General features: G+C 41.7%; 1 protein-coding gene and 1 long non-coding RNA gene across 14 annotated transcripts in view; both read left to right on the top strand.

Annotated features, from left to right (window-relative positions):
- DLG2 (discs large MAGUK scaffold protein 2) overlaps positions 1 to 26944 on the top strand; it is a 1033288-nt gene that overhangs the window by 41332 nt on the left and 965012 nt on the right. The gene's annotated exons all lie outside the window — the stretch shown is intronic.
- On the top strand, positions 1734 to 26615 carry LOC104145296 (uncharacterized). 2 transcript variants are annotated; one of them, XR_011138761.1, is made up of 4 exons: positions 1734 to 3851; positions 4772 to 4935; positions 5152 to 5282; positions 25837 to 26615. It is a non-coding gene; the product is annotated as an uncharacterized lncRNA (long non-coding RNA). The 2 variants fall into 2 exon arrangements; XR_694304.2 differs by having other exon boundaries at positions 4768 to 4935.

Raw genomic sequence — 26944 nt, 5'->3', positions numbered from 1 at the left:
TATAGCCAAGCAGAAAATCTGAATTTCTCTAAATAAGCTTATGAAACTCCAAGTATGGAAACTGCAAAGTTCTGCTCAGGTAGACTCCTTGCTCATAAAGATAAGGGAAATAGTCAGGACATCTCGAAAGAACAATTGATTCTCTTGAGATTTGCATAACTGTGCATTTTTTTTTTTTTACTGATGTTTGCCCACTGTAACACAATAGATAACGGAGATGCCTATTTATCTTCATCCCCTAACGAAGCTGCAAATGTGCATGGTTGCATAGCAAACAGAAAGACTGAGCTACACAATATCTTAAGGCAAGAAGTGCCGTTAGGCATCTCACAAAAATCTTGTTAGTTATAAAAAAAAAAAAAAACCCATACATCCCCTTCTGAGTTTCAGTGTGCTTCAGTGTGGACATCTTAAATAGTGGCAGTAACAGTGTTATTACAGTGATGGTCTGAGGATGCAAGTGAGGCAGGGTTTGTAGAGAGAACAAGAACAGGCAAGTCTTTTTGGTTCGAGGAGGGGATTGCCTGAAAATGTGCTTCTTTATCCTAGTTATATAACAAAGAAACTATGCCACTATCAAATACATTTGCAGTCCAAAAATGTTAGTATTTTTTCACCTTTCGAGGGCTCCAAATGGTGTAGCAGGTAACAGAAATTTAACTCCTGAGTCATGCTGTTGCACTTATTTATATATTTCCAGTTTCTTTCACTTGTAAAATGAAACACGCTCATTGCGGCAAAAAAGGAATGGACCTGAGGTATAGCTGGAACTGTTTATTTCAGATGCTGCACTGCATAAAGTCAGCTCTTGGCACCATAAAACACTCATAATACTTTAACCTAGTTTCAAAGTGCACTGCTGTATTCTTTGGGGTGAGTAGGTTGTACTCAGGCTTACAGAAGTCAGTCACTTCCCATTTTGTAGCCCTTTGTCTGGTCCTCATGCCACTTTTGGCTTTCATTTCTTTTCACAATATTCCTGTCTCTTTGCTTTTTATAATTTTTTCCTTAATTTCTCCATGTTCTTTTCATGTCTTCAGACATGCTTTTTGGTGTGGTCTGGTTTTATTCCCTGCGGTCAGGGGCAGGTCATGGATTTTGTGCCGGGGGATTGTCTGGAATTCTAACAAGGACCAGAAGGACCCAAGAAGGTCTTGGGTGTGATGCTGCGGGCAGCTGCCTGTGCTTTCCGTTCTCGACAGTTTTAAATTATTGCTGTTTGCTTGCCTGCAAGCCTTCACTAAAGCTGAAATTGTTGCGCAAGCTCTGATATGTCAGGAAAACTGCAGATAAAGGACGAGGAAAGCAATTTACCTGTCGTGGAAAGTCTATCGCATTGCATGACAGTTTTTCAATGCCTGGTCAGTGTGTGAATTGTGTCAACAGTGGTTTCATTAGGCGTGATTTCAGGTCAACGGATTTATATAACCCGTAGGCGCTCCTACGCTTTCCAGAAGTACACCTGCACATTGCATAGACAACTTATGAATAGTTTGTATCTCTGCTTCTGATAGGAGTTGACATATAAGTTATTAGGTTATTGACCTAATCTACAGCAGAACTGAAAGATGATTGCTTAAACTGAAATGGAATACACCTTAAATTGACTCTACATTTGTGTAGAGAGTTTTCAGAAATCCTTGTTAGATCTAGGTGAAATTTTTCAGATGAATGATTTTTTTTTTTTTGAAGATAAAGTTTGGAAATGACCAAAGTGATTTATAAATATCAGTTCAAATTTGACAAGGATTATGGACTGAAAAAGAAGAAAACATTACAAAAAATGTAAGTCACAGTTTTCTAAATCAAGAATTTTGCTTTCTCTTTTGAATAACATGCTTCCTAGTAGGATGTAGCTAAGTATATTTTTAAAAATTGACACTTCCAGCCAAGGAAAAATATATAATCCTTAAAGCAAGCAATTTTAAAGACAAATGGAGCAGTTAGTTAAACACAAAACAATTTTTAAGCCTACTTTCCTAAGAAAACAGAGCTTGTGAATCTATACTGCCAGTATATGTGCTGATCTGTTAGTCTGCCTCTCATTCCCATGCCACTCATTACTTTTGATATCACTGACCAAAACAGACCAAAAAGAGTAATCTGAAAGGTCTCCTGAAAGGGTGCTGCTATTGGCCCAGTTTTACGATTGAAAAACTGAAGTTCAGGAAAAGCAGACACCAAATTCGTTCCAGCATTCAGACATCTAAACGCATACACAGGTCATCCAACAGGATTTTTAAAAGCTGCCCACTGCTTCTAAATATAATTAGAAATTTGTCCTGAGAGGACTAGGCCTAATATTATTGAAGTCTAATGAAAGCAAACCATAGCCACTGGATTATCCTTCCTTTTATATTTTCTAACCAGCTCTTCTCTGTCCATACCTCCCTAGTGGACTTGCTCCCTGCGCTCCAGGTTACAAATGCTGTAACCGCTGGGCCCCTCTGGTTCCTGTTTTCAGATTTTTCCCCTCTTCTAGATGCCTCCTCACAGGGTCATTCCCAGCCCTGGCCTCAGAGCCGCCGACTCCGCTCAACGAGCGATGTTAGCACCCCTCAGCGGTACTGCTCAGGCTGTATGTCAGTCCCATTCCTGGCAAGTTTGTCAGTAAGTTGTGTCTACTCCTTCCCAAGATTGTGTCACTGTGCTAGCTGGGGAAGATTTTTGTATGGACTTTTATTTCATGCTGCACGCTACAGAACCTCATTTTATAAGGTTGCTTAAGTGCTGAAGGAAACAGGGCCCTGACAAGCTTTCAATTTCTTTTTCAAATTCCTTTGTGAAAATATAAAGGCATTTTATATATCACTGAACTAGGCAGCAGTTGACAAATAGTTTCCTCTTTGGAGGAGTGGAGTTTTATGTACCCACTTGCTTTCAAGTATGTGTTGCGAACTGAATTAGCAAGTGAATGTCATGTGTTTGCCATTCTGCCTACATTCTGAAATTTGAATTTTCAATCATCTCCTTTACTTTAGGTTAATTAATTTGACTTAATTAAATTTAGTCAGCTACTCTACAATTTTTCCAAGCAAAATAAAAGTGCAGAAATGTCTGACTTATGCTAGTTTGTAAAATTTTTGACGTAGTTATAAATTATAAATATGTGTATTCCTCTACTTTATTTTACTGGCTACACACCAAAGATATCCAATAATTTTCTGGAAGAACAAACTCCTCAAATTTTCAGAAATAGCTATATGACTATAGAACCCTTTTATCATTGACATCTATCAAGATCCTAAATCAAATTTTAAAAGGATGCTGATCACCCAAATGACTTTGAAATCTTCATTCCATAGCTGTTAATTAAAGGACCTTACAGTATAATGTAAGGAAAGACAGATAGTCCAGCAGAGACAAGTTCTAAAGAAGATGTACAAAAAGACGGGCATAGTGGGTTTTGGCCATGTTTTCACAAAATCCAAATAAATCTATGCTTATAAATATACAAAATAGCTGCATGTTCCTCATGGAAATTAATTGTTGTTTTTGAGTGTTGAGAAATGAAATTCCAAGTCAGATATATAGCTGTAAGTGCTATTTTCAATGCGGCAACGGAGCACTGACCGTGCATTGTGATAAAAGGGACAATTCAAAGCTGGGCTGCATCCTGCTGATTGGTGTTCAATGTACCAGTGTCCTGACCTCCTGTCCACATTGGGAAACCCTTGGAGCTTGCTCTTCAGTAAAATCCTCTGAATTTAACTCCTTCCTGTGCCACCAGATATCATTCTGACCATGAGAAATGTTCTGCCATCTTTAACTGTCATCTTATGAGATGGAACAGCCAATTCAGTGTCTTTGTATAAATGGGCAAGAAGTTATCTGCTTTCTTCCCCCTCAGGGTGAGTGCTTTTCATCTGGTCTCCACCTTATTTCATTTGTTTCATGCATAGCCCTGCTAAGAATTAAACTTCCAGCAGTTTAGCTCTGACTCACTTGAATACACAAATCTCTCCAGGTAAAGTTAACAGGGAAGGGCAATGTTATGACTGAAAAGACATGAAGTGGGCAGAGATGCTTATGTATGGGTGTAGGCATTGTGCTGATGGGGGCAGCTGACTTGCTGCATGGGGAGGAATCAAGAGAAGGTAAGTATTTTTGAAGGAACAAATTCCTCTTTGTACTGGATTTGATAGTGTAATCCTAACTATGATGGGGCTTACTTTATAGGCAACGAGTGGATAGTTCAATAGAGAAGTGGTAAAACGATCAGATCTGTACAGCTATGGATGTTTTCTGTGCGTCATATGTCTATGGTTGCTTTCTTTCTCACATTTCTCTTCCTACAGTTAATCTGTACTCAAAGCATTTTATTTGGCAGACTAGGTCAATATAGACTTATGGAATGACGAAGGAAAGATCTTTTTGTCTGAATAGTTGATTATAATATCCAAACAAGTCATATTCAAAGGAAATATGTCACTTAAGCATCTCTGTTTTTTAAATGACCCATCTTGAACTGGTTGATTCTTAGTGAAGATATCTAGGGGGTGAACACAAATAAAGCAGAACAGAAAACTCCTAGTAAAATGAGAAGCGGTATTGCTTTTCATTCCTGTTGTCTACTTCGGGGAATTGGTTAGATTAAGATTTAAGTAAGCCTAAAAGACAGGAAGCCAGAAACAAAATAGAACACATCCAAAATTTACTCTTATATTAACATCATAATACTCTGAAAGGGTAATCCTGCCAATAGTTACATCTGTGCTTTTTGCAAGATGATGATAAAAAAGCAAAAGAAATCTCTTCATTTTCAAGATAGCCTCACAGAGAACGCAACAAGACATGGAACCATCTCCCAGTCTCCACTGCCAGCTTCTGTTTTATGTGATGTCCTTGGATGCCCAAAAGATTAGGCATCCTGATCCACCTGGCCCATATAACAGAGATCAAAGACATTTCTTCATCTACAAACTTAAGCTCCTGGTAAGTGCATCCTTTTACTAAGTCACACAATATTTTAATACTAACCAGTATTAGTGCATTTTTCCAGTAATTATGCTGAAACACAAAGTTATTTGCATCTGTAAATTGTTATGAATTTGGTAAATGGAGGAAAGGCTGTAACATAACATATGAAAGATATATTCATGGAGATTATGTTTCATCAAGTGGGAAAGTTGATATTCCTTTCTTTTTCAGTTCTATGGAAATGAAGAGGACAAATTGGAGGTCATAGTCTGTGCAAATTAGTAGGGACATCTGGCTCTTGAAGGGGCAAAGTTGTGGACCAGTTCTCTCAAATGGCAATATATTAAGACCAACAAAAAAAGGTATCATTTTAAAATTACTTCATGTTCTAAGTATGAACAGATAGAATATGTGCCAGTGGGAACTTTACATCCATTTTTTATTTTCACAAATTAGAACCCTATAAAAAAAGAAACCTAAAAGTAAAAAGCAGGTTTGATTTATGACTTGATGGTCTTGATTTATTCATCAGTCTGGAAGTTTCTTCTGCAGTATTTTTATTCATTTAATCAAATGAATAAATGACCAGTCTTTGTATGCCAGGCACATTTTCCTTCTCTCTTGAGGTAAAAGCACCTTTACTCCCGATTACTAAATCTCTATTACAGTTCATTTACCCTAGAAAGTCAGAAATTAGATCAAGTTTCAACATCTCAGTGGTCATTCAGTCAGGACCGGAATGGGCAGGAAATTAAGGTCGGGTTTTGACATCGGGAAAAGCATCTGTTTGTCAGCTGCGACATGTGAAAGACCGATTCAAAAACCTGAAGCCAAGCAGGTATTTTGCACTAGATTGGTGTGAAATTTTTATTCGTGTTTTGGTCCAGTTCCACAGACATTGAATGTGATTCTACATTTGTGGTGGCACACAGTCAAAATCACTCTTGGCCAGCTGGATACCACATGCCTTTCTTGAATTCAGAGACTCATTGCACTGGATCATTAAACTTCTAAATTAACACTCATTATACCTGAGGAAAATATTCTCCTCTCTTGATGCTATGTCCGTTTCTATTTTTCTTAATGCAAGCTTGATAAATACCAAAGCTCATCTTCTTCTTAAGAAAAAAAAAAACAAACTCTTTTTTTCCCTAATGGAAAATATGTATTCTTGCAAAATCAATAATTCTGTCATTCTATACACCTTGCCATCAACACGGAAGGTAAGTTTGATTACATTTGGATTTTGAATTATTCAAGGTCTTGAACAAATGAATTTTTTCTCTAAAGTCCAAACAACGTGGAACAGTCTTCACTAGGTTTTTCTCATTGAACTATCACAAGTTTTCTATTCTCTATGTCAGGAAACAGTCATCCATGAGATGTCTATGCTGACACATACATGCAGGCTGTTAGCAGGGTACAGCAGCTGTTTCTTTATTTCTTCTTCTAAATCCTTTCCGAAGTGTAAGACTGACATTTTCTGGATGTATCTATGTGTAGGTACATTGATATCTTTGCCAGTTCCCCAGCTGAATTACTGCTCAAGCTAAGTTGGTATAGATAGGCATAAAGCATGCGCACTATAGATAGCTCCTTATACTCTTACTTGCCACTGGATGTGGCGTTTTGTCTTTGTGAAAGGATATCATTACTCTTTGCAGAGGAATTAGCCAGTGCAAGAAAAGAGTCAGATTCTCCGTAGTGAAAAAGACACATCTGTGTGCAGCGGGAAGAGTTGCCTTCTGAAGTTTTCAGGGAGTCATACAGGCATTGCTAGAAAGTCATAGGAGGTTGGGAAGAGTTTGCAAACAGTATTGGGAGGCATGAACCAGAAGGAGGTTTATAGTAAAAAGAGTCTATTGGGACACTCTTGCAAAACTGATATAGGACTCTCCTGGTTTAGATCTGCTGCCTATCATCTTTCTACATATCAGAGTGCTGTCCTCCTTACCATTTCTTTTCAAGATACTTGTTCCTTTCCTACAGCACTTCAAAAGTCCCGGTGCCTAAGGTTACAACCCTAGGGAAGAATGTCCTAGGACAAAGTACAAATAAAACCGGTTACTTATGACTGAATGGACTACATCGTAGAAATAAATATTTCTGCAAGCATAAGCGAAAAAACAAAAACAGATTGACTCTTAACAGAATCACAGAATCACAGAGGGTTTGAGGTTGGAAGGGACCTCTGGAGATCATCTAATCCAACCCCCCTGCTCCAGCAGGGTCCTCTAGAGCATATTTCCCAGGATCGCATCCAGGCAGGTTTTGAATATCTCCAGGGAAGGAGACTCCACTGCCTCTCTGGGCAACCTGTGCCAGTGCTCCGTCACCCTCTCAGGAAAGAAGTTTTTCCTCAGATTTAAACAGAATCTCTGTGTTTGTGCCCATTGCCTCTTGTCTTATCACTGGGCATCACTGAGGAGAGTCTGGCCTCCCCAGGCTAGGGACAACCCCCCCTTCAGATACTTGTACACATTGATGAGATCCCCTTCTCAGTCTTCTCTTCTCCAGGCTAAACAGGCCCAGCTCTCGCAGCCTTTCCTCATATAAGAGATGCTCCAGTCCCCTGATCATCTTGGTAGCCCTCCGCTGGACTCTCTCCAGCAGTGCCATGTCTCTTGTACTGGGGAGCCCAGAATTGGACACAGGACTCCAGATGAGGCCTCCCCAGGGCTGAGTAGAGGGGCAGGATCACCTCCCTTGACCTGCTGGCAACACTCTGCCTAATGCACCCCAGGATACCATTGGCCTTCTTGGCCACAAGGGCACATTGCTGGCTCATGCTCAATTTGTCGTCCACCAGGACTCCCAGGTCCTTCTCGGCAGAGCTACTTCCCAGCAGGTCAACCCCCAGCCTGTACTGCTGCGAGGGATTATTCCTCCCCAGGTGCAGGACCCTGCACTTGCCTTTGTGGAACTTCATGAGGTTCCTCTCCGCCCACCTCTCCAGCCTGGCCAGGTCTCTCTGAATGGCAGCACAGCCCTCTGGTGGGTCAGCCACTCCCCCCAGTTTTGTATTATCAGCAAACTTCACCCAGGTCATTGATGAACACATTGAACAAGACTGGAGGCAGGACTGCCCCCTGGGGGACACCGCCAGCTACAGGCCTCCAACTAGACTGTGCCACTGAGCACAACTCTCTGGGCTCTGCCGTCCAGCCAGTTCTCAATGCACCTCACCGTCCGCTCACCCAATGCACACCTCCTGAGTTTACCTGTGAGGATGTGATGGGAGAGAGTGTCGAAAGCCTTGCTGAAGTCCATGCAGACAACATCCACTGCTCTGCCCTTGTCTACCCAGCCAGTCATTCCATCATGGAAGGCTATCAGATTGGTCAAGCATGATTTTCCCTTTGGCGAATCCATGGGAATCACTACTCCTGATCACCTTCTTGTCCTCCATATGCTCCAGGATGAGCTGTTGCATCATGTTTTTAGGGCTGGAGGTGAGGCTGACAGGCCTGGAGTTTCCTGGCTCCTCCTTCTTGCCCTTTTGGAAGACTGGAGTGATGCTGGCTTTCTTCCAGCCCTCAGGCACCTCTCCTGTTCTCTTCTTACACAAAAATTAAATCAGAAAGGTCTCCCATTTTCTTACAGACTTGCTACAAATGCTTTCCTGACGCATACCTTCTAAGGAGTTCTTTTATCCTTCCATGTCTTATGTTTCAGGTTACATCCATCAAAGGGAACCTATTCCTGGCATAACACATTAGCTTAACAAAGGTGATTTCCTTTGGGAAGTCTTGAGGGTCTTGAACAGATTTAGTCTTTACTCTTAAAATGTATGTACTTCTTTTCCCCTCACACTTATTTAAGGCAATCTTTTCATTCATTTAGCTGAAATGAATAATTTTCATATATTAGATCAAGGATCATCTCTTATATGTATATGTATAGTATCATCTCTCACTGGCTATTCAATAGCTCTTTAACTTAATGAAGTTCACCTTCTTTCTGATTCAGCGTCTCCATCCATGAAATATTTTATATTTGATTACTTTATATTTTATAGTTGTACATCATTATATAAATCATTTTGCATATAAACGTCTAAATGGCACAGAGGCCTGCAGCTCTCTGAGACCATTTAAGACAGTAATTAACCAGTGCAGCTGGAGTCATAGATTTGGGATGATTAAGCCTTACCTACTTTCTTCTAGACAACTGTAGCAGATAGGAATAGGACTGGGAGAGACTTCCGGGGAAATACGGCCAGCCTGGTATGGAGGGCTTTAAACTAGGCAAGATGGGGGAAGGGGAGTGGTATAGTGGCAGGGGAGTCAGTAAAACACCTCTCAAGTCAGGATGCCTCCAGCGGGTGCATACAACCAGGGGAGACAGCATGGGACATGGCTATGGAGGATCCTCTTGCACCTCTTCTGGGAAGCCTGCGTGTTTGCCTGGCTCTCTCAAATGCCTGTATACCAATGCACGCAGCATGGGGAATAAGCAGGAAGAGTTAGAGATCTGTGTGCGGTCGCAGGGCCATGATCTCATTGCAGTGACAGAGACATGGTGGGATAGTTCACATGACTGGGATGCTGTCATGGATGGCTATGTGCTTTTTAGGAAAGACAGGCCAGGAAGGCGAGGTGGTGGAGTTGCTCTTTATGTGAGGGAGCAACTAGAATGTATGGAGCTCTGCCTCGGGGTGGATGAAGAGCAAGTGGAGAGCCTATGGGTAAGGATTAAAGGGCAGGGTAACATGGGTGACACTGTTGTGGGGGTCTACTACAGGCCACCTGATCAGGAGGAAGTGGTCGATGAGACCTTCTACAGACAGCTGGAAGAAGCCTCACGATCACAGGCCCTGGTTCTCATGGGAGACTTCAACCACCCTGATATCTGTTGGGAAGACAGCACAGCTAGGCACAAACAGTCAAAGAGGTTCCTGCAAAGCATTGATGATAATTTCTTGACTCAGGTGGTGGAGACGCCAACGAGGAGAGGTGCAATGCTAGACCTTGTACTAACGAACAAAGAAGGTCTAGTTGGAGATGTGAAGGTTGGAGGCAGCCTTGGCTGCAGTGACCATGAGATGGTGGAGTTCAGGATCCTACGAGGAGGGAGCAGGGCAATGAGTAGGATTGCAACGCTGGACTTCAGGAGAGCTGACTTTGGCCTCTTCAGGGACCTACTTAGGGGAATCTCGTGGGGTAGGGCCCTAGAAGGAAGAGGGGTCCAAGAAAGCTGGTTCATATTCAAGCGTCACTTCCTCCAGGCTCAGGATCAGTGCATCCCTCTGAGGAAGAAGTCCAGCAAAGCGGGCAGGAGACCTGCATGGATGAGCAAGGAACTCCTGGCCAAACTCCAACAGAAGAAGGAAGTGTACAGAATGTGGAAAAGGGGACAGGCCACTTGGGAGGAATACAGGGACATTGTCAGAGCGTGCAGGGATGCGACAAGAAAGGCTAAGGCCCAGTTGGAATGAAATCTGGCAAGGGATGTCAAGGACAACAAGAAGGCCTTCTTCAAATACATCAATAGCAAAAGGAAGACTAGGGAAAACGTGGGCCCGCTGCTGAATGGGGCAGGTGCCCTGGTGACAAAAGATACAGAGAAGGCAGAGTTATTGAATGCTGCCTTTGTTTCAGTCTTCACTGCTAAGGCCAGTCCTGAGGAATTCCAGACCTTGGAGACAAGAGAGGAAGGCTGGAGAAAGGAAGACTCTCCCTTGGTTGAGGAGGATCGGGTTAGAGATCTTTTGTCCAAACTTGACATCCACAAATCCATGGGCCCCGATGGGATGCACCCACGAGTGCTGAGGGAGCTGGCGGATGTTATCGCTAGGCCACTCTCCATCCTCTTGGAAAGGTCCTGGAGATCAGGAGAGGTGCCTGAGGGCTGGAAGAAAGCCAATGTCACGCCAGTCTTCCAAAAGGGCAAGAAGGAGGAGCCAGGAAACTCCAGGCCTGTCAGCCTCACCTCCATCCCTGGAAAGGTGATGGAACAGCTCCTCTTGAAGGTCATCACTAAGCATCTGGAGGACAAGAAGGTGATCAGGAGGAGTCAGCATGGATTCACCAAAGGGAAATCATGCTTGACCAATCTGATAGCCTTCTATGACGGAATGACTGGCTGGGTAGATGAGGGCAGAGCAGTGGATGTTGTCTTTCTGGACTTCAGCAAGGCTTTTGACACTGTCTCCCATCACATCCTCCTAGGTAAGCTCAGGAAGTGTGGGCTAGATGAGTGGACAGTGAGGTGGCTTGAGAACTGGCTGGATGGCCGAGCTCAGAGGGTTGTGGTGAATGGCGCAGAGTCAAGTTGGAGGCCTGTGGCTAGTGGTGTCCCCCAGGGGTCAGTCCTGGGCCCAGTCTTGTTCAATATATTCATCAATGACCTGGAGGAAGGGACAGAGTGCACCCTCAGCAAGTTTGCTGATGATACTAAACTGGGGGGAGAGGCTAACACACCAGAAGGCTGTGCTGCCCTTCAGAGGGACCTGGAGAGGCTGGAGAGGTGGGCGGAGAGGAACCTCATGAAGTTCAACAAAGGCAAGTGCAAGGTCCTGCACCTAGGCAGGAATAACCGCATGCACCAGTGCAGGCTGGGGACTGACCTGTTGGAAAGTAGCTCTGCAGAGAAGGACCTGGGAGTGCTGGTGGACAAGAAGTTAAGCATGAGGCAGCAGTGTGCCCTTGTGGCCAAGAAGGCCAATGGGATCCTGGGGTGCATGAGGCAGAGTGTGGCCAGCAGGTGGAGGGAGGTGATCCTGCCCCTCTCCTCAGCCCTGGGGAGGCCTCCCCTGGAGTCCTGTGTCCAGTTTTGGGCTCCCCAGTCCAAGAGAGACATGGCACTCCTGGAGAGAGTCCAGCGGAGGGCTACCAAGATGATTAGAGGGCTGGAGCATCTCTCCTATGGAGAAAGACTGCAAGAGCTGGGCCTGTTCAGCCTGGAGAAGAGAAGATTGAGAGGGGATCTCATCAACGTGTACAAGTATCTGAAGGGGGAGTGTCAAGAGGATGAGGCCAGCCTCTTCTCCGTGGTGCCCAGCAACAGGACAAGAGGCAATGGGCAGAAACTGAACCACAGGAAGTTCCATCTGAACCTGAGAAAAAACTTCTTTCCTGAGAGGGTGACAGAGCATTGGAACAGGTTGCCCAGAGAGGTGGTGGAGTCTCCTTCGCTGGAGATATTCAAAACCCGTCTGGATGTGATCCTGGGCAATATGCTCTAGGTGACCCTGCTTGAGCAGGGAGGTTGGACTAGATGATCTCCAGAGGTCCCTTCCAACCTAAACGATTCTGTGATTCTGTGGTTCTGTGAAATAGAACTGTAGAATCTTGATGAAGGGTAATGGGAAATCAGGAACAAAAGGGGAGAGGAAGAAAGAAAAGGAGAAGGAAGGGCAAAAAGGTAAAAGACATGGCTTGAAGAACTTGAATTCAAAACCAGCCACTGAGGAGAGGAAAACGTAGCAGGCTAAAAGCACAGAAAGGGAAGATGATAAAAGTGGTAAGATTAAAACTTTGAGAGGGGAAGTCAAATAATAAAAAGGAAATGCATAAATGAAAGGAGAGCATGAGACTGTTTGTACACATATCAGTTGATACAACTTTTTTTTTTCAGATTTGTCATGTTTTTATTTGAAAGGAAGTATAATTTTCCATATTAAAAGTCGATAATGAAGAGAGATTATGTGAGTGTATGTGTATACACACACACACACATATATATGCATGCATACATGTATGTGTAAGTGGTCTAATTATCTTTGGATAGAGTGGAAGGATGATGGATAGCGAAGAAGAGGGTCTTCTTACTACAATATCTGTTTTACTGGAGACTGATGGATTTTGAAATCATAATGGCAGGGTAAGATTCGTCCTTCCAGATTTTGGAAGTCAGCATTGACTTCTTCTGAGCTAGTTGTCTAATGGTCCTTTGGAAAGAAATAAGATATTTTAGGGTGTGAATCATCCAGTCTTTTCTATCTCAGGATGAGATGAATCTTCTCTCTACAGGGCAAACGTCTTAGCTAGACCACTAATTCAAATATAGACTGCTGCACCGTAAAAGTCTGTCATTGCAATGAGATAATTGCCATTTGGACGGCGTACCATTAGTACAAGTTCTGTTTTACCAGTTGCACAAGTATATTCAGATTTTTCTTTATAATCTTTCCATGCTGAATGTATAAAAAGGAAATCTCCTCTCCATGAGACAGCTTTTTGACTTCTCCTTTGCCTTTCTTTTTACATGGGACACATATTAGGGATTCCATTCTTGTAGACCTAGCTCAATTTAAAGGAGAACTAGTACAAGAAAAGCACCGAAGACACCTTGCATAGTATTATGTCATTCCTTTGCTTGTTAATAGCATTCCAGGAGATATTAAATATGCCCATGTGTCTGATTAATGCTGCTACCAAAACTAGTGATGCAAGTCCCATAAGCCTCTGGATTCGGAGGGATAGCTCATTTTTCAGTGAAAAAAGCTTATTAAAAAATACAGGTTACTATGGAGGCTAAAAGTGTCTTGTGGATTTCTATAGCTTGATGTGTTTGCCTGATGCCCGCTTCAGATCTTGCCAGAAATGGCATAAGTTTCAGAAGTGACAGCTTCCCAAAAGAGGCTGGATGGGAACTCTCTCTCGGGATCATGGTCTACCTCCCCAAAAGTTTATTGGGCACCATTGCAGCTTCTAGTCTGACTGGGTGCTGGATGTCTGGAAGCTTTAAACAAACAATCAAGGCTATGAAAAGAAAAAAAGGGATAGGTATGTAGCTTACTCCTCAAAATGGTAGGCTAGGTAAGGATTTAAGCAAAGTTCTTTCTATTTTATACCTTTTTCCTACTTCTGCTACAATTCTTGCATCCAACCCTTCCAAGACAAATGGATCTTAGCTGGGCACAAGTTTAGTGAAAGCCAGAGATCTGCATTTGCTCTTACCTGAGTTCTGCATGTAAATCATGCTGGGGTTCTTTTTGCTTACTTACAGTGTATTACTTCAGAGTTGTTTTTCTTTTGTGGTGGGTAAAAGAAGTTTGGAAAATAAAAGTGGATTTTTCCAGGGTAAAAAAGGTTGTTTGCAACTGCAGAAATTGAACTTTTTGTGTACTCACAAGACTTCCTGGAGTTATCATTTTTCACAATGCATACTGGGTAGATGGACCATAATCACAGTCATGAGAATGAGCCTCGCTTTCCCCTTCTCCTGTGTTCATACCATACAGAATTGGATGGTGGACGTTAGCTTGTAAATTCTTCCTTATACTTGTCACTACATGTCATGTTGGACTTTGCCACGAGCCTTCATGCTGGTGAACAATAGAAACTTATAGAGAACACAATACTTGCTTACCACAGGAAGGGTTGTGAGGGTTGACCACTTGTCTGTCTACCTCTTTGAGACTGTAAGGAACTTTTTTTCAAAGATGTTTTTTGCACCTGTAAGAAGGTTACTTTCAGGAGAAATCGAGGTCTGAGAAGAGTCAGTTATAGCCTATGCTACAGGGACTATGGGGGTTTGGGAAAAGATATTGTAAAAGTAACTCTCTGAATTAGGAAATTCCATTTTGTAAAAAAATGAGTAACTTTTTAGAACTGTATTTTATCCTAAAGTGATACAAAAGCATGAAAATTCAAAAAAGTCTAAGGTGAGAAGAGCTAACACGACATGTTTCATATTCATAAGGTCAAAATACAACATTTTCTTTAAAATTGTGAAAATATTCTATTTTTTAATATGTTTTATGTAAAAACATGGAAAAGATCAAACTGTGTCATTTGCAACTTTCAATGCAAAAATCAGGACAGATACAGGAAGAGAGTCTTGATAGTTGGGAGTCTTGACACATTTGTGTATAGTAAAATATAACTTGAAATGAAACAGAAAAATCTAAGCAATTTGGAAAACATGGAAACAACATCTAAAAAATATCCAATTCTATTTTGAATCATATAAGAAAATGTCAATAACTTTTTCAGTAAAATAGGCACACTTTCACAGTTGTTTTCTCTTTGATTAGAATTTCACCTTTTTGACTAATCCTAATATAAATTGCATTTCCTCCATTTTCAAGCCGGTTCTTAACATTAAAACCCAGATTTAGGTTGTTTTTGATTTCAGTTTTTGGGTATTTTTTGTTGACCCTTTTCTCTGATGTAGGCCGCAGTTAAATGCACTGTTTGGTTTTATGGAGAGGGTGACATATACGGAAGAAGAATTCCAGAAAAATTATTCAGTATTGCTGGTGAACCAAGCCATTCTTCTTGGGCAGACTGCCTCCATCGTAGATCTCTTTTTTCCCACACTTTTGTGACTACGTCTGTACTGATAACTTCATTTGACCATAAGCTCCCAATGAACTTGCACCTTGGATCACTGCTGACCTCCTATGGACAAGATAACTTTCAATCATCTTACTCATCTCCTTGCCCTTTCCTATTTGAGATATGTGGCCTCCTCATGAGCACAAAAATCAGGCTGCTGCAATCTTCCAGCTGCCTGTGCCTGCTTTCTGGAAGGGATCCGCCTAAACACCAGAAGTATAACCTCAGCAGTTTTTGAGTCACTGCTTGAAACAATAAAGACAGGGTAGGTTTGCTCATCTGTTTTAGCACTGGTGAGAGTAATCTCAAAGTTCTTCATGTCAGTCTAGATATTCCTGTCAGTTTTTATCTCTCCCTTTCTGTACATGTCTGGGCTGTCGACACTTATTTTTGGTGCAAGCAGGTGTCTCTGAGCTGATGTTGTCATTCTTCAACTGTAGTTGGGAATAGTGGAAAGAATTCTGTCCTCCTCTTATGGTGATTCAAATGTAGAGCAGCTTCACTGACTACAGAATTAGTCGTCACAGATAACATTGCAGTCAGCATTGATATCAGTCCGTACTGATGTGACCCAAACCTGTGGTATTCGCCGCACTCTTCCTAGCAAATATTGAATATCTTGCAGCATCAGGCCTTTGCTAACTTCTTTTTCTTTTGCATGTGCATGTGCTGCTGAGTGCGTCAAATAGATGAGATCTTGACATTTGTGGTCATTTAGAGGACACGGAAAATCTGAAAATGTTTTAATTAGCTTGAAACACTTTCTCATTGTAGACATTCCACCCACATATGCATGCCCCACAGAGAGATGCAAAGCTCTTTTCAAATCAGTTACTATATTTTTGCTCTGCTATCGAATTTTCCTTCCTGTGTTCACTTTTTCTTCCCTTCATCCGTCCCCTATCTTTAGCGAGCCTATTAGCATTATACTCACAATTCTGAATGCATCCCTCTGTACATTATAAGTCAAAGCTGTACAAGCAGCGAAGTGGCTATGCTTTCACTCTTCAAATGCCCTTCAGTAATATATTGTGCTTGTGTTCTCCCCCACGCCATTCAGTGTCTTCACAACAGACTGAAACAAATAAAATGAAACCTATGCCTCTACCAGCATCTTTCTTGAGAAATCTTAAAACTCTGATAAAATTCATATGTGGAAAGGTTCCATTTAATTTAATTAATTTAATTTGATTCTCCTAAAAGCAATTCAGAACAGTTTAAGCCACTGTTTAAAATTTCAGCTTTTTCCATAACTATCATATAATGGTACCTTCAATTGCCTGTTTTCCTTTGTATTCAGTAACTGGGGTCAGCTGAAAAAAAGGTGATACTATTTGGCAAATGTTGTCTTTTGAACACTTCCTATTTTATCTATCCAAAGACAGAGCTGTCTGCCAGTTGATCATGTCTGACTGTGCCTGCCAGTGCTGGTTTTCAAATTGCCTGGGACAGATTTGCCTTTTTGTACCACATCATGGGGAATGTTGCATTGCGCTTTTCATACCTCACTCTTGTCAGAGCATATGGCTTTGACCTTGTACCTGTTAAAATGGGGACATATACTGAATCATCGGCTTTCAAAAGTTGTAATCGGGTTAACTAAGCATATGTTTAGTGACAAAGACTTCTAGCAGTACCACTTCCATCTGGGATGATGCTTTATTTTTCCTGATCCAGTCATCTTTCATGAATGCTAAGGATGTCTGCCTATGGTACTCCACTTCAGAATGAGCTAGGGCTAGTCAAGTTCAAAACTTGGCATAAGACTACTAGTTTGCCTTTCTAGAAGATGATAGAAAGTCAAAGATAAAAATGCCAGATTCAATATTCTGGAAGAGCTTCAATAACTTGGGTGACCCAAATTCTTTATGAAGTTCACTCTAGGCCAAACACACGGATCAACTTTTCAGTTTTACATCTTATCTGAAAAGTACCACCATTGATTGCAATGTGCTCCTTCAAGCAGCTGTTCACTACTAAATCATCTGGAAAATGTCTCAGCACTCTTAGAGCATCTGGAAGCAGTGATTGTGTGACTGTGCTCAATCTAGTTCAGGCTGGATTGCAGAAAGGATCCCAAGACAAGACAGAATATGCACAAGCTCGATCAGTTATTGAATAACCTACCTGATATTTCATGCACATTTGAGAAGCAATCTAGAACAGACTGTGTTTAAGGAACATGTTTGCAGTCACTTTGTTCTTCCCTTTTTTGTTATGACAAAAAACTTTGGCATGAAATGGGAGCATTAGGTCAGATGCACAAAAATATTTAGGTCCCTAGGTGCCCATTGATTTCAGTTTAACTCAAGTGGATTTGTAGACCAAGGCTTAGACATCTTATATATTTATGTCTTCCAGATGTTTTTACCATATATGAAATCATAATGTCTTATATGTTGTCTCCTAGCAATCTCATCTGGCCCTCAGTGCAGACTGGCAAAGGTGTTTAGACACTTGCATTGGCAGGAGAGCACCTCCTAGGCCCTATAAAACATTTTTACACACACTGACTTTTGGTGGGAGTTGAATTCCTAAAGTTTACATGCTTTGGTACACCCCATTAGCCATGTCACTTGTCTTTGAAAATGTGGCCCAAGGATTATTAGCTTAGCAAGGGTCATAAATCCCTTCATACAGAGATTTCCACAAATGTTTGTGTGGCAGTGAATGGGACTGAGTCCTCCACAGACACTGAACTTTGTTACAAGCAGATACCAGACCCAGCACTGTCTTATGCCTTGGGTCATCATTTACATCCATAGAAAGCAGGCCAGCTTTCATTCACTCACAGCTGTGCTCCGGCCATGCAAAAATATTAACAAAGCAAAATAGCTATAAATTCAGTTTAATCAGCCAGTCAAGATGCATTTAAGGCTGCTTTTTGTTTCTGAGAAGTACAAAAGAGCTGGAGTATTACCTGCTCTAGTTGTACGAGTACAAAGTGGGTGAAAAATTCTACTTCTGGGACAAGTGGAGGAGAATTGTAATATAATAGTGTTTGTCCCTCACATTGCACAAGTACCTTGGCACTGAAGGACCAGTCAGAGGTTCAGGTGGGGAACAGAAAATGAGGGCATAATAATTCTCTTTGACTGAAAATTCTCTTTGTCAAAAGAATTTTATAAGCAAATTAAGCAGTTCTTTAAAACCTCCTAATGGAGCTATTGGAACAACATTCCTGGGCAAATTTATCCTGTGGTTTCATTCATTTTATTGAACTCTTCTTCTAAATTTCCTCGTGGAGGATCAGTTTTGTGAAGGAGACATTCAGCCAGGCTCATTTTAATCTTTTCCTCTGTAACTGCTACGCTGTTATCAACTACAGCAAACTCTTCCTCTCTTGGATTTTCATTATGGTCGAATACTTGCAGAATTAAAGTTGTATATGTATTAAATTAGGTTTGCCAGTGTTTTTTCAGTATTATATATCATTCTGTGAAGTCTCATTCCCACGTCTTTATTCAGTGTGTAGTGCTTTATTCTATGAATACTATTATTATGAATAGTGTTGCCTGTTTTTGCTTTTCTCCAGTCAACTAAGTAAGTTTCATCTTAAGTTTCAAAGTCTCAATAAGCCTATCCAGTCCATAAGTCAATAAAGCAATATAACTGTTCCTATTGTCTGTCGTATGAGGCCGGAGGTACTTTTAGAGATCTTATTTCAGCAGTAAGGCACATTTTTTTTTGGTGTGTGTTCTATGCTTCTGTATCACCCAAAAGTCCTGCCGTATTTAGTCCTGCTGGTACAAGTACTATTAGGCTGTATTTTTTTGTGATTCTATTTTATTTTTTAATGAAAATAAGCTTGATCAAACGTTATCCCATTTAAGATTCACCTTCTGCCCTCAATGCTCAGGCAGAATACCCAGCAAGCCCAAGCAGATTTGTTTGCATGTATTTTGGGAGCAGAAGCTGGCCCATTTTCTTCTTTTGTTCTCTCTCTTGCTGCCTGCCAGCCCATCTTCATTTTATGACTTCTAAAAATTTAATTAAGATCCAGGTGACTTATCTTTCAAATCATTCATGAAGAAATAGTAAGTCCCTAAGAATATCGAAGTTCATCCATCTAGATGTATTATTTTTATATTCTCTTTACAGAGCTTCTCAGTCTAGTGTTAGATCATCCAGTTATTCTTTAATCAAAAGCTACGGGTAAATTTTGTTTGCTTGCTGCAAGTCTTTCAAATTATTCTACGTTTCCTCTACCAAAATGCCAAGTTTAAAATAAGCCCACTGCCTTCCCTTCCTTCCCCCTGCCTTGGAAATCTGGCTCAGAAAAGCAGCATCCTTCAATAGATTGAGCTGCAGGTGAAGTGCCAAGAACTTGCAAATTCTGCTCTTGGCACAGCCAAGTGCTCATGGTGTGCAGTCACTAGCAGGGCCCCTTTTCTCCGGGCTGAACTCTGAAGGAGCCTCCGGCTGGACTGGAAATTTTCAGATATGGTTTTGTCCCTTTACTTAATTGCATCCTTATTTTGAAGCCGGTAGCGAACACTGGCTTGACCAGCAGCAATAATCAGAGAGATGAAAACCTCTCATTTGTGTCTGCATCTACAAAGCTGCACCTGCAAAGGCATCTATACAGGATATGCAGTTTCCAGCACCATATGAAAGAAAGAAAACCACTTTTGAGAACTAAGATTTTCAAAGATGTTTCTCATACTTAAAATGGGGGTACAAAGAAACAGCTATTTAATAGAGATATTGCAAAGATTAAGTGCTTAAATATTTAAGGATCTTTGAAAGAATCTATAATTATGTTCAGTGAGTGCAGCTTAAATATTTTTCTAAATGCGAACAGGAAGCCGAGATTCAAAGTAGTCATGCATTGCCTTCCTAAAAAGACAGCTTCAGTGCTCTGACTGTATTTTAGTGATGCGCCTTACTAATTTTTTCCTATGAAAAATCCCTATTTCCCTACTCTTTTTTATGACCTATGAAGAATAATTTATTTTAAATATCTCTATTAGTTCTGTTTATCACTGTTATCAATTTGGCAATGATTCGTTTGGAATATACTTTATTTCATGAATAATTTATTGCTATGCATCCAATTTTTTCACTCCCTTCAGCTCTGTACCGCTCCTTGCTGTTGCTCCACATTTAAGCTAAATTACAGAATCGTTTAGGTTGGATGGGACCTCTGGAGATCATCTAGTCCAACCTCCCTGCTCAAGCAGGGTCACCTAGAGCATATTGCCCAGGATCACATCCAGACGGGTTTTGAATATCTCCAGCGAAGGAGACTCCACCACCTCTCTGGGCAACCTGTTCCAATGCTCTGTCACCCTCACAGTGAAGAAGTTTTTTCTCAGGTTCAGATGGAACTTCCTGTGGTTCAGTTTCTGCCCATTGCCTCTTGTCCTGTTGCTGGGCACCACGGAGAAGAGGCTGGCCTCATCCTCTTGACACTCCCCCTTCAGATACTTGTACACGTTGATGAGATCCCCTCTCAATCTTCTCTTCTCCAGGCTGAACAGGCCCAGCTCTTGCAGTCTTTCTCCATAGGAGAGATGCTCCAGCCCTCTAATCATCTTGGTAGCCCTCCGCTGGACTCTCTCCAGGAGTGCCATGTCTCTCTTGGACTGGGGAGCCCAGCAGTGGACACAGGACTCCAGGGGAGGCCTCTCCAGGGCTGAGTAGAGGGGCAGGATCACCTCCCTCAACCTGCTGGCAACACTCTGCCTCATGCACCCTAGGATCCCATTGGCCTTCTTGGCCACAAGGGCACACTGCTGCCTCATGCTTAACTTGTTGTCCACCAGCACTCCCAGGTCCTTCTCGGCAGAGCTACTTTCCAACAGGTCAACCCCCAGCCTGCACTGGTGCATGCGGTTATTCCTGCCTAGGTGCAGGACCTTGCACTTGCCTTTGCTGAACTTCATGAGGTTCCTCTCCGCCCAGCTCTCCAGCCTGGCCAGGTCCCTCTGAAGGGCAGCACAGCCTTCTGGTGTGTTAGCCTCTCCCCCCAGTTTAGTATCATCAGCAAACTTGCTGAGGGTGCACTCTGTCCCTTCCTCCAGGTCATTGATGAATATATTGAACAAGACTGGGCCCAGGACTGACCCCTGGGGGACACCACTAGCCACAGGCCTCCCACTTGACTCTGCGCCATTCACCACAACCCTCTGAGCTCGGCCATCCAGCCAGTTCTCAAGCCACCTCACCGTCTGCTCACCCAACGCACCCTTCCTGAGCTTACCTAGGAGGATGTGATGGGAGAGAGTGTCAAAAGCCTTGCTGAAGTCCAGGGAGACAACATCCACTGCTCTGCCCTCATCTACCCAGCCAGTCATTCCGTCATGGAAGGCTATCAGATTGGTCAAGCATGATTTCCCTTTGGTGAATCCATGCTGACTACTCCTGATCACCTTCTTGTCCTCCAGATGCTTAGTGATGACCTTCAGGAGGAGCTGCTCCATCACCTTTCCAGGGATGGAGGTGAGGCTGACAGGCCTGTAGTTTCCTGGCTCCTCCTTCTTGCCCTTTTGGAAGACTGGCGTGACATTGGCTTTCTTCCAGCCCTCAGGCACCTCTCCTGATCTCCAGGACCTTTCCAAGAGGATGGAGAGTGGCCTAGCGATAACATCCGCCAGCTCCCTCAGCACTCGTGGGTGCATCCCATCGGGGCCCATGGATTTGTGGATGTCAAGTTTGGACAAAAGATCTCTAACCTGATCCTCCTCCACCAAGGGAGAGTCTTCCTTTCTCCAGTCTTCCTCTCTTGCCTCCAAGGTCTGGAATTCCTCAGGACTGGCCTTAGCAGTGAAGACGGAAGCAAAGGCAGCATTCAATAACTCTGCCTTCTCTGTATCCTTTGTCACCAGGGCACCCGCCCCATTCAGCAGCGGGCCCACGTTTTCCCTAGTCTTCCTTTTGCTATTGATGTATTTGAAGAAGGCCTTCTTGTTGTCCTTGACATCCCTTGCCAGATTTCATTCCAACTGGGCCTTAGCCTTCCTTGTCGCATCCCTGCACGCTCTGACAACGTCCCTGTATTCCTCCCAAGTGGCCTGTCCCCTTTTCCACATTCTGTACACTTCCTTCTTCTGCTGGAGTTTTGCCAGGAGTTCCTTGCTCATCCGCTGGAGTTTTGCCAGGAGTTCCTTGCTCATCCAATTGTTTACCTGAACTTTCTGGAGCTATAACTATCAATATACACATGTGCCAGAAGACTCTGATGTGCTCTCCAGAGGTTTCTATTTGCAATTGCAGTCTTCACAAGCAAAAAATCTCAAGCCGTACCTTTTTTTCCTTTTTTCTGTCTCACTCCCACAACTTTTAATCTCTCTTTCTTCCTGTTTCAAAGCAGACTGTTGACATGCAGTTTTTGCCTCTGTCCCTCTGTCTGACTAATGTGTGCTCTGTAGTATCCCTTTATCTTGTCCCTTGTTAACAGGTGGCATCAACAGTTCCGTACAAACAGTTCAGCTTTGAGATTATCTTGCAATTGTTTGTACCACAAATCTAAACATAACTCTTTCCTCTTTGTGTTTCTCATCATCCAGGCAATACAAACATAAAGCCTTGAGGTTATTCCCTTCCTAGAATGTAATTTGCTTTGTCCTTTCTTTTGTGTTTTCTGATAGGAATCGCACACTATGCTCTTCCCTTCAGTCTTTGTTTTAAAAATCTAGGTGTTTGCCTTCTACATTTGCTCAATAGAAGCTTTTAACTCTGGGCACTTTTTTGCCTCCCTCCGTATAAAATCAGCAAGTTCATTTTTTTAAACAACCCCAGCTTTGTAAGACCCAATGGTACATCATACTTATATAAACACTCACATAACATCTATTCACATCTTAGAAAGGATCACAGACAAAGTTTGAATATTCCTAGAATTAGAGGAACATCTTCCCGGAAACTTCATTCTTTCTGCTCTCATTTTGTTTTTATTATTTGCTTGCTGGTCTGACATCTTATTAAGAACAATTACTGGGAATACCAGTAATAACGTTTACAGGCCAGCCAGATTTATATCTTCCTATTAGATTGAAAAGAAAAGGTAAGATATGGTCCTTCAGAAATGTTCTGCAAAACTTCCACAAACAACTTAAAGTCATAACCTCAAGTACACTAATCAAAGACACTGCTATATGATGGCTTTCCTCCGTAATTTTTTTTAACTTGCAATTTTTAATGGTTCGATGTCCACACCACTGAATCAAAACTGGCGATAATCAGGTCCTGTATTGGCAAATGCAGGCAGAGAAACCCAAGGTTTAATTGTTTTGTAAATTGATATACTTTACCCAATCTTTTCCTCTAAATCAAGGCTAATAGACATCAATAAGGCAGGATATGGAAACTTAATCCACTTAATCCGTCATATATATTCTGTGGCAAAATGAGATTAATAGTACAATTCCTCCTGAATTCTTAGAATACTGAAAAAGTACATTTGTATCACTGGATTGCTGTGTGTATCACAGCAGGGTAATCAGACACAGGGAGACGGGAGCAAATGGTGTGGAGTCCTTTATGCACCTTACTACTATGGGAAAGAGTAGGAGAAAAGGACTACTGAAAAAAAAAATCCTTCTCTTCTGTTACTTGCCAGTGCCTGATTTTAGGGGGAGATGTTGCTCAGGGAAGACTTGCTATTCAGTATAAAGTGATAGGAAGATGCCTTGCTTTGTCTCACTGACTTGATTACCTTTTAAACCTTCTAGTCAGTTCTTAGCTGGCAAAAGAATGATAAAATATTAGGGGAGAAAAGGCTTTCATTTTAAAACATTCTTATAATTGTTAAAGCCTTCCTCTGTAATGCATTCCTCTGTAATGCACTTTGGCGTTAGTTTGGCATTTTAGACATTTTACTTCTGGTGCTATCTTAAGTTATTTGACTGCCGTCTGTCAGTATATGTCTGATCATGCTCGATACTAATTAATTTGAGAGTAACAAAGCGTTAATAATTTTATTGTAAAACTCTTTTTATTGTTAATTTGGCCAAGGTTTCTTCCTAAATCCCATGGGAACAGCAGACTTCTCTTGCTGTTCTTCTGATATTGTGCAAAACTCTGTTTAGAATAGTTTTAGTCCAGAGGAAGCCAGGTGTGTTTGTTTTAAGTATCACTGTCGTTATAGAAAGGATGTGTTAGCAGACAGGATTGTTGGACAATATTTCCAAAAGGCAGTCACACTGGTATGACTCCTGCTGCTTTCCAAGATTTATACAGTTCTCAAAGCAGGAGTTGAGTTTGCAAGATGGGATGACTACAGATATGTGACATGATGTTGTACGGAAACTTTCTTCCATCTTGGGTCAGATTCACCTGATCTCAGAGGAGACTGCTTATACTCTTAGAAGAACAGTTCCTGTTTCCTCCTCCATCCATAGGGTTGCCTTGCTTAGAGCAGAAACAGTCCTCTTCCATGCTGTGCATAGGTAAGATTCAGCTACCTCTACCCCATGACTTGTAAAGCCAAACTCCGGTTCAGTAGGCAGAGAAAAGACAAGACTGCAATCCCTCTTCACCACTGAAGGGTGAGCAGGTAGGACAGAAAAAGCAATGACCTTGCGCAGGCCTCCATGGGGGTGAGTCCTTCCTCTCTCTTGGCCTGGCTGGAGCTTCCTGGCACGCAGTGCAGCTCCTGCCTGGGGTTGCATGCTTGTAAATGATCTGCTCCTTTATCATGCGATGGGCTAAGCAGTGATTGCCCGAACTTTACTCTTTACTTGAGAATGGGAAATGAATGACCTAGATGGGAAGAACTTTAACTAAAAAAAAAAAGGCAGGTCTAATCTCTGTTCTGCTGACTGAATAGCATTGATTTCAAGGTCTACAGGCTAAAGGAAAGCACACAGAAAAATATATATTGCTTTCCAAGTGGTTGGTGAAAATCTAAAAAGGAGAGAAAAGGTTTGGAGCTGTTTTAAAATAACAAAAATCTTCCTTTACAGACTTACAAGCATTACTCATCTATTTAAATACAAACAAGTTTCCCTCAGTTGAGTTCCCTATTTGAATTGAGTAGCTTTGGATGTGGCCAGTATGGAGGGATGGACTATGGATTCAATAGTCTCTAAAGTCATCTTTGTAGTAAACTGAGACTTTTACCCAATCAGGTTTCAGAAAGATCTGTTAACATCACCCATTCTCTTTTTCATTCTCATGCACTGCACCTCCATAGTTTTGACCCAGATCAGGAGGCGTCACAGTATCACATAATTTTTTTTCCCCTGATTCTGTCTTCCCAAATCCATGCAGAGGAAAACTTTATCTAGTGTGACTACTTGTGAAGGTGAGGTGACAAAATCTGGCTGTGGTGCTTCCAAGTCAGCTGAAAGGAAGCAGCTAAGGAATTTTAATCTTCTTTGGCTGCATAACTCAAGGCAACTATTCAAAGAGGGAATAATTGCTGCTGGGACTCTTAAATAGCACTCTTAAGTCTTACTGCGGCTTGTAAGATATAGGAATTCACAACAGCACTGCTCCAGCATGTCTCAGCACCTTGTGAGGTTTAGTTACCATCAGTAAATACAAATTATGCATCATTTTGACAAGCATCTCTTATATAGTATCCTTTATATGTTGACTACCTAATGATTGGCTTTTATTTAGTTAGGAGAATAAAATGTTATGCTTAATTTTGAATGTACTTATCATATTCATTCTTTCACAGGTTTTCCCTCTGCTCTGGTATTTTTCACACTTCAGCTTGGATCAGCAGCCTGGACATTTGGATTGTTCTTGACCGCTCCAGTTTGCTGCATCAAATGCACTGTGGTGCTGTTCAGCATCCAGGAGAACTTATTACTTCTGCTATAAAGAATGTGGACATAAAGACCAGCCTTCATATTTTTGTCCTTGAACTATTTTCTGCCTCAGAAAAAGGTCCTAGAACATAATTTAGAAGCACCAGCAGGAGAAAAAAATCTCCCTGAATTGGGGGGAAAGACATGCTTCTTGAACATTATTAATTTGAATCATGGAGATATATAGGAGCAGATATTTATAGGATGCAGTTGATGTGTGACTTAGTACCAAATAGAAATTCTTCAGAAAGTCAGCTCCATCTTTGCCAAGTCATCACGACTCTCTTAGTAGGCCATATTTTATAGGGAATTACTCGGCACGTGTATGAGCTTTCCCAGTCCTAAACTCTTTTAAGCTGCATATTTCTTCTGCAGTGAAAGGTGGAGACAGTGTAGTCCATGAGCTGCCTAGAAGGCATTAAAACAACATTCCTCATTTTTGGAGGACTGTATGGTGGCATGCAGAAATCTAATGTTCCATGGAATTCATGTTTTTCCATTTTCTTGAGCAAATAATTCTGTGTATGCAGATATATGAACTTGCAGTCTTGAATTCACAGTACTGCAAGTCACAATCTATTTTATCTACTAGCCTTTCTGTCTTAAATGAAGAAAAGCTATATATTATTAACATCTTGAATTTGTGAAAAATGTAATGATTTGTGATTAAAAATGTTATTTTGAAATGTTGAAAATTGATTATTAAAATCTATTTGTTTAAAACAGAAGAGTCTCAATTCTGCGAAATAATTATTTTCTGACAAACCCCAGAGAGGGAACTGCTATGGTATTTCTCTTGAAAGAGGAATATATTTAATCATAAGCTTGAAGAAGTGATTTGCACAGTAGATGGATGAGTGTTTTGAGCCTTTTGGCATGCATCGAACTTCTTCCAAATGAAGAGTCCTGTCTGAAATCCAGGGGGTGCTGCATATAACTATCACATGCATGCCTGTATGTTCACTCTAGCAGGAC

Source organism: Struthio camelus, chromosome 1, assembly GCF_040807025.1.
Source record: "Struthio camelus isolate bStrCam1 chromosome 1, bStrCam1.hap1, whole genome shotgun sequence".
In the NCBI taxonomy this organism is placed as follows: Eukaryota; Metazoa; Chordata; class Aves; order Struthioniformes; family Struthionidae; genus Struthio; species Struthio camelus.
Note: the sequence above shows the minus strand (reverse complement) of the source record. Positions and strands in the feature narration are given on the sequence as shown.